An 8,873-nucleotide genomic window follows, 5' to 3' on the forward strand; every position below is an offset into this window, starting at 1 on the left:
AAAAGAAATAGCTTCCCTGTTAGTAATAGTTAGTGTCATATAGTTTCCAAATGTCCTCTCTGTGGGACCATAAAGGTGTTATCTTATCACCTTTATGTTTTTCACTGAAAGATAGAAGGTGTGACAGACGAGCGAGTCAAATCATTTCCATGCATGCAGGTGTCATGACGTCACAGACTATTATACAACCATGCACGAACACCTGAGAGGTAAATCACCCTGCAAGAGGAACAACATTGTCCGTAATTTAACATGTTTGCTATCTTAGAGTACACTGCTATCTGACAGCTTTATCTCTGCTGGTTAGCCTAAAACTATCTGATTGTTAATCATGTTAAGCCTGATAAGAATGAAAATAATACAGTGTTGTAGTGGTTAGCACTATTGCCTCTCGGTGAGAAGGTCCTGGTTCAAATCTAACTGGGTCCTTTCTCAGTGTGTTTTCTCTGACTTCCTCACAAAGTCCCAGAAAAAAGAAAGATGGATAGAAGTTTTTTTGTTAAAAAACCTTTCAATGACAAAATTCAAAACTACATAATCATTTTAAGAATGGATGGAAGTTTGATTGGTGTTGTGTGACTGCGTAGTGGGCTGTGTGCTATTTTCCACCCTACTCCATAACTACTAAAAAACTATATAGGAAGGAATTCGGACACAACCGTGGTGTCACTGAGAGCCTCTTGTAGTTTCTGTGCACTTCCAGCTAACGATGAATGGACAACTGTAAAACTTTAAATGAACATGCAAATACTGGACCTAGCAACACTGAAACCCTCTTCTGTGAAGCCTATCTAAAGGATCTTTTTCTTTTCTTCCAGTTTCATTTCAAAGGTTGAAGTGATCTTTTTAAACACGTACACACATATAAATGTAATGATATTACCTCCATAAATAGGGACTCTTCTTAGATCACATAAGAGATACTGTAAGTCTGTCTGTTCTAAATACCTTCAAGGCCGATCCTTTGAATATGATGACAGCTACTGTATAAATGTCTGTATTCGTTATGCAGAATGGAGTGAATGTGTTGCAACATGAGCATTTCTTCTCAGGTACAGCCGTTGGTAACAAAGACAATGGCACAAGTGCACCAACTTTACCTTTAGCCAAAACAACCCCCAAAAGAAGGTCTTTAGGATCCAAAAATAACCCAGACAGGCTAAAAGAGGCAAGGAAAGTAACTAGTGCACAGTGACTTGTCTAGACTAATCTGGATTATGCTTGATGACTGCAGTTAAGACGGTTCTGATTACATACTGGTTCTCAACGTTCCTCTGTAAAAATAATTGTTGTCCCTCTCCAATCATCCCTTGATCTATTTTCAAAGCGATCTGAATGGTCTTTTAATTAGGATTGTGCTGTTTTTAGCCGAAATCAAAATATTGTGTTGTTTTCCACAACATAGTTTCTGCAGGATGGCAGGAGTTCATTAGAATTTGATCTCTAAATTGTGGGTGAGACTGTTGGCTTGGAATTAGCCCGGCCCTACTTTCCATCACCAATCTGTTTACACATTCTCCACTAGCTTACAGCCCCTCACACCCAGTGACGTGCAGTCAGGAGAGGCAGGTGAGGCTGTGCCTCACCTGTCATTATGGGAAGAAAAGAGAAACAATAAATTCAATTATTATATTTAATCTGTAATTTGTGCTTTGCAGTCATTTTCCATTTAAATGTACCATTTTGGGGTGTTTTTTTCTTTTCAAAATCGCCGAATTTCCGCATTTGCCGTTCAGATACTAAAAAGTGACGTGCAATGAGGCACCAGCCCGCTGAGCCTCACCTTGGATTGCGCAATACCTATGCAGTCAGACGGTACTGCTGTCTCTCTGTATGTCGGTTCAATCACTTGTACTATATGAGCTGAGTTTGCATAATTTAGCAGATATATATGATGTACAGTGTTTGTTTTTATAGATAACTGTATGTGAGGGACGTGTTTCTTGTGCTGAGCGCTAAACGCCGGCAAAAAAGCCGCTGGGTGAGGCCAGACATTCTCGTGCCTCATGTTAGGGGGCGCCGGTGAGCCCTGAGATTATGACGCTGAAAAACAATAGAATAAGTGATAGCAAGCGGCAAGTCATTTTCTTCAGAAGGAGCGGCGTATGGACTTTATTTACAAGTAAAGAAAAGATGATAATAAGGTTTGTGCTTTATTCTATGCTGCAGTTTGTATATGAAAAAAAACATGTTGAAATGATATTTTAAACAAAACACGTTAACTGTTGTCAATTAAATAGTGAATAAGTTACTCAGTATGGTTCATATGTTTGTAAATCTGACTGATGACGTCAGTGCCTCACCAGCCATTAACCTCACCGCACGTCACTGCCCACGCCCTAAACCGAACATCACCGGTGCAACGATAAAAAAAGCTATCCAGCCCACAGGTTTGAGCTGAAGATTCCAGATCGGACGAGTACAACAAAGACGTTCATGGATCTGTTTGTCTGCAAGTGGATGCATCAGAATGGAGCGGAGCAGGGAGCTTACGGCCTGCAGGCTGTAGCACCTACGTCACAGCTACAAGCTTTTTCAAATGGCATTTTTCATCACCTCCTGATTCACAATGATTTGAATAAATAAAAACTCAGAAATGTTTATCTTAATTTTCTTCATATATGTCCTCCACCATCAGAAAACACATTAAAGCACTGAAAGCACCATTTTCCTTGGAGTGGGTGTGTAAGACTTGACCCTGCATTAATCACAGATTATTTCCTACCTGCTTGAACATCAGTTTTTCTCTGTCTACACTTAATAGAGGGCTGATTCTTAGATTACAGTCATTAGCTCGCATCAATATGCACTTTTGGTCACAATGATGTCACTTTTAATGACCGTAATTCAGAACAGCCTTGCATCATTTTACCCAGCATAGGGCCAGGGATGTTGCTGGAGCCTGTCCCAGCTTCATCAGGGCAGAGGCGGAGTAAATCCTGACAGTCCACCAGGCCATCACAGGGCCACACGCAGACACACACTCACTTCTAAGAAACCATTTTCAAACCTATGAACACATCTTGGACAGGAGAAGGAAGATAGAGAAAACCCACAAATGCACAAAGAGAACATGCAAACTCCACACAGAAAAGAATCCAGCTGGGGTTTGAACCAGAGCCTTCTTGCTGTGAGGCAACAGAGCTGACCGTCACTGACCAACACACACCATTAATTCAGAAAATGGTTTATGATGTCGACCCTCCTCCAGTGTTAGTCTAACGTTCCTCCTTTAAGTCACTATTTTGTGAGAGTGTTTGTAAAACAGTTTATGCATCGGCTCAGAAGCATTTTCCAATATCTAAACAGCCTCCCCTTTTGAACAGTTTTTGACTCTTTTTTTTTTTTTATTCAGAAAAAGAAACCCCATGTCTTCACTAGGTTCAGATTGCAGCTTAGCCTGATGTTTATGTTAGAACCTGAGGAATCAGGTAACCTTGGCTCGGGTTACATAAGACACCGAGGCTGAACTTACCACAGCCGTTACAAAGAGATTAACAGGGCAACCAAGTCCCTTCCTGCTCTGAGTTTTAAAGGTGGTGTTATTCACAAAGCTTTAAGACATGAAAAATTCTGCCTCTCTTCTTCCACGTTCACCTCCAAAGCATTCAGCTTTCAATGGCTTCAGTTGTTCAATAGTTCATTAGGCTTAAGTCCCAACATCTGACAGCAAATTCTCAAAAAAATTGAAAAGCATTGTTCTAAGAATTGATCATATTGAGGTTTTCCACTTGACTTTAATGTGACAAACAAAACCAACAATTTCAGAGCTTTGAAATTCAAGTCAAAGCACCACTGTGTGTTCAGTATGGAGCTGCTGGCAGGACTTGCTGCTGCTGCTGCTGGTTTTGAATTTCTAAATACCTTCATTTGTTTAGAAATCAAACAAGGGAAGCCTGGTACTCAAAGAGACTGGTGTTAAAAATGAAAGTAAAAGCAGTACATAGCCTTAAAATTTTACTCCATATTCCATACAATCTACAGGAAAACATATCCATGAATCCAAACTGACACAGCCAGCACGTTAAACCTAATCATTGATCATGCCCTAAAGTTGAATTGATCATTCATAAACCCTCTAATGCTGTATGAAAAACAGTCTGCCTCCTTGATCTATTGATGCATATGTTACTTGAGGCTTTGAGTTCAGAACAAGCTGTTCTTCTGGTGCCTTTACAGAGACAACTACATTTCACGCTAAAAACTCATGTGACCAGCATAGTTGTTTCTGAGATGTGATGGAAACTCAGCCGAAGCCTCATGTACACAGTTTTAAAAAAGACCTGTGGACCATTTTAGAAAGCAGTGGAGGCTCAGACAAAGACTGGCCTCAAATAACCTGACCATCATACGGCACGGCTATTCTGAGACAGCGATAAAAATGGGACAGGAGATACTCTTGCCCTGCAACTCCTCATGCTGATAGTGTGACTCTTTGCTCTCGCCGACACATAGTTATGCACTTCCACTCTCACGCTCACCCTTTCCAGAACCTCATGTCCAACTAAAGGAGAGCAGGATGTGAGAAAACATAGCTTAATGGTGGGAGTGTAAACATGGGAAAAGTGGCCTTTAGAAAGCCCCAATAACCGATTGCTCAGGATTTCTCACCCCAAGACTTCAATCTGTGTGTTTGAATAGTTTGATCGTCAGCAAACTACAAACATAAAGAAACTTAAAAACAAAGAAACAGCTTTAATCAGAGAATGGAGGCTATTTGACCACCACTAATGGAGGAATAGTCCTGACTGTAAAGACTTAAGCACTACACTGCAAAACCTGAATCTAAAGAAAGTAAAAAGTCCCTTGATTTAAAAAAAAGTATGATTTTCTGTCTTCCAAGAAAAATAATCTTATTAAAAACGTTTTTCAATGTAAAATATTCTTAGTTTGAGAAATCCTGTCTAAGTAACGACCATTTTTTCTTCAAAAAAATGGCAAGACCATTTTTCTGACTCTATTGGCAGTTTTCCACAGAGCCCGTGTCCTGACATTAAAAAAATAAAATATATCTCGTTCCCACAGATTAATATCTTGTTCGCACGAAATACTATTCAGTTCCCACAAGATACTATTCCGTTCCCTCGAAATACTATTTTGTTCCCTCGAAATGATTAATTCGTGCGAACGCAATAATAAATTCGTTCAAACGCAATAATTATTCACGTGATAACTCATTCATAAACACGGATATGCTCTTCAGTAGGCGAAGCAGCCATCCTAATCTTATTATATTTTTCAGATTTTCATCGAGACAATAATAGATCGATCATTCTTGCTTTTACTTTTACCCCTATTGAATGCTCACAGAGACACAGAAGTAGCGGCAGAAAGCGGCTTTTACAGCGAGATGGACGGAGAGCGTACCAGAGGATGATGGGAATGAACGTGATTACAGATCGATGCTTTTGTGCTTTTTAAAATAAATAAATCTGATCTCAAAACATCCTCCGCGTCTTCAATGCAATTTAATGAGACACGCACAGACAGAAATGTGAAGGTATCAGCTGTAAATCTATGGCGTGAATAACCGGATAAATGATCGGCTAGTTAGTTAGCATGTAGCCTGCTAGCCTTCGAATGTAAAGCCACTGCTAAAGAGTATGTTAATAAAAGACAAGTCCTGAATTTTATTATTCCTATATTCGACCCTAAACTACAATATCAGCTGGCTGTCTGTCTACCGGCCAGCCAGCTGCCCAAATGCCGGCATGACAAGCAAAAGAGCTCCGCAGCGGAGCTAGCACAGGAGCTTTGTCCTGTGAATCGTATGGCAAAGCAGCAAACCTAGGTATCATAAATCTTATGAAATTTTTCTTATATTCAGCAGTGGGGACAGAGCATCACCTTGGTATATCCCACATTTGATGGGCACTTGTGTAAGTGGCTTGCCATTGGCTTCAAGGATGGTTTTCCACAGCTTCTTTAAATCATATGAAGGCTCTTAGAGTCCTGTTTATGTTGTACTGCTCCAAGCATTCAGTGATGCACATGTGTGGCATTGAGTCATAGGCCTTCTTGTAATCAATCCAGTCTGTGCACAGGTTGGTGTGTCGTGACTTGCAGTCTTGCAGTATATATATATATATATATATATATATATATATATAGCCTTAAATATAAGGCTAACATCCGATATTTCAACACAAATGTTCATGTTTTTTTAAATTAAGTTTCATTTGAGGCAATAGGGCCTGTGTATAAGGAAGCAATTGTTTTTATACAGTAGGTAATGTACACCTTGTCACAGCACACCTCTTTAGGAGAGATCAGGGATTGGAACAAAAAACAGCTAAAAGTAATCTTGTTTTTGCTCTTCCTCCTGCTCTGTGAAGGAAAAACAGGTGTTCTGTGCTCAAAGGCACCCCTGCCTGGATTGCCCTCTGACACAGTTGCTCAAATCCCGTAAACTGCAGTGTCGTCTGTTTTGTTTCTGCTCATTTTGTCTTTTTGTTATCGAACATAAAGAAGCTTTTTTTTCCCAATATCTAACTTTTAAGAAATAGAAAAATAGAAAAGAAATATAATTTAGCTTGTTACATGTTTTTTTTTCTTTCACTTTTAACTAATTTTTTTATATTTGCAACAGTTTAATGCCAAATGCATTACTAGATATGAGTGCTACAGAAACAAGACTGGAGAATGGCTTCTCCCTTTTTGGACTTGCTAACTATATCTTTCTCTCTCAAAACTCCCAAAGCAGCAAAAAATCCCTCAGCTATGTGAAATATCACATAAAAACGTTTAACCCTTGTGCTATCTTAGATGACCCCACCCTTACATTGACAATTTCTCCCTACCATGACAAAGGTGGATAAAGATGGAGAGGATTTCATGTAATCCATGGACACCAGTGAAGATCACAAATCATTGAAGAAAAAAGGTTCAGAGCACTGTCTAGTGGGTCTAGATGACCCAACTCCCAATGTTAAAGTGCCTAGGATAGCACAAGGGTTACGAGACATTTAGGAATATGAAAACATAAATAGTTAAACAAATCAGCCTCAGGGAAACCTCAGGGAAACCTCAGGGAAAAAGGGGTTAAAACAAAATCACTATACTCCAAAAAATATATCCCAACATGAATAACCCTAGAATTGGATTGAAGAAATAACTCAAGCGTTTTAAGTGTAGAAAAGAAAGCCAATCAGTTTTATTGTAAGAATTGATGACTAATAAATCACAGTGCTCTTAGTGACTGAAAACTGCTGAGAAACCCAATGTGCCGGTTGAGTTATTATTCCATTCTGCTTAAAAGATTTGGCACAAAATAACTCCACATGTGCATGGTATAAACATTTTTAAATATGACTTAGGAGTTAAAATGAGCAACACAGAAACTATAGGGCTACTTTAACTTGAGCACAAAATATTAATAAAGCACCGCACGTCTTCAATCAAGGATAGTTGGCTAAAAACAAAATGTGCGTGAATGTAAAAAAAACAAAAACAGTCTTTTTTGTATTACTTTGCTGTCAATGTTTGATTTTTTAACCTAACAGAAATCTATTTTTTCAAAGTTTTGAATATTAGTTTAATGTAATTGTTCAAGAATGATGGGATTGTTTCAGTGGCTGTGAATGTATTTTCAGTTCTTAAAGATTCAGGTCTGTTTTGACACTTTTGCTGTATTTCCCACCACCAAATAGCCAGGAAGTTCTCAGAAACCTGAATGTTCCCTGAAAGTTTGTGTGTGTTTTTCTCTTCTTCCAGCTGTGTGAGAATGGCTTCAGCCAAAATCATGCTGACTGATGCTCTGCCGTCAAGGTTAAATGCTGCTGATACACAGATGGCTAACCCGTCCTTTGTATTCTAGCTTTCAGTTGATTATTTAGCTGTCTTTGTCATGTCATCTTAAAATATTAACTTGGTCTAGATTGACATGGATATTTGAATGGGTTTAGAGAGGGTGAGAGTCTGCTTGATTCACTGTTCTTACCTCTGACCAACAATAGCTGGTCACTGCTGCTCCCCAGTGGAGGAACACTGATGGAAGAAAAGCAAATAATACCAGAATTCTTGTCTAAAATGTCCTCATGACGTTTACGATATGCTTGTACATTTAACGTTAAAGCAGTTTTATTCATTTGCACCTTAGCGTCATTTTTAATATGGACAAAACCACATTAGTTTTTTTCATTTTGTTTGTCGTTTTTAACTACAATCAGATTGTAAAGAATCAGGCATGGCCAACAGGTATGAACCCAACGCTCAAAATGGGTTAAAAATGTATATTTTTCCTGTCAAATCACCCATAATTCAAATACTTTATTTGGGACTTTCTTCCCATTTAAACACATTACATTTATGCTAAATATGCGGAGAGAGAAAAGTAGACTTCTTCTATGCAATTTACCAAATTAAAATTAAATTGACAGTATGAATACCAGCCATGAATATACATGAATATAGTATATATAGGTTACTATCTATAAAAAATGTGAAAGTATACCTGATATTGTATCTTCTAACATTACCAAAAGAAAACAGCAATATAAATCCACTTTCAACAAATATTGACTTTATTTTGCCACAGAAACCCTGTTATAGTCTAAAACAGAAAAGAAGCTTCAAGTGCCTGAAATAAAAAATCTGTTGGTCCTCATTTAAACTGGAAACATTTTGACCAACTGAACCATTTGATGCTGAGAAAAATAATTTAATCAATAAACAATATTACATGTAAATTGATCTGAAACCTTAACACAGCAGCACCAATAGATTTAACGATTTTAGTCTGAAGAAATAGATAAAAACATTGTTCTGATTGTTTTTCTAAATGATGGATTGTTTATTTATGATCTCATAAAGTGCAGCAGTTTTCCTGCATTACATGCTGTCTGTATGTCAAATACTGACACCAACTAAACGAC

The sequence above is a fragment of the Oryzias latipes genome, chromosome 5 (genome assembly GCF_053564925.1).
Source record: "Oryzias latipes strain Hd-rR chromosome 5, Olatipes_Hd-rR_3.1".
Classification (NCBI taxonomy): domain Eukaryota; kingdom Metazoa; phylum Chordata; class Actinopteri; order Beloniformes; family Adrianichthyidae; genus Oryzias; species Oryzias latipes.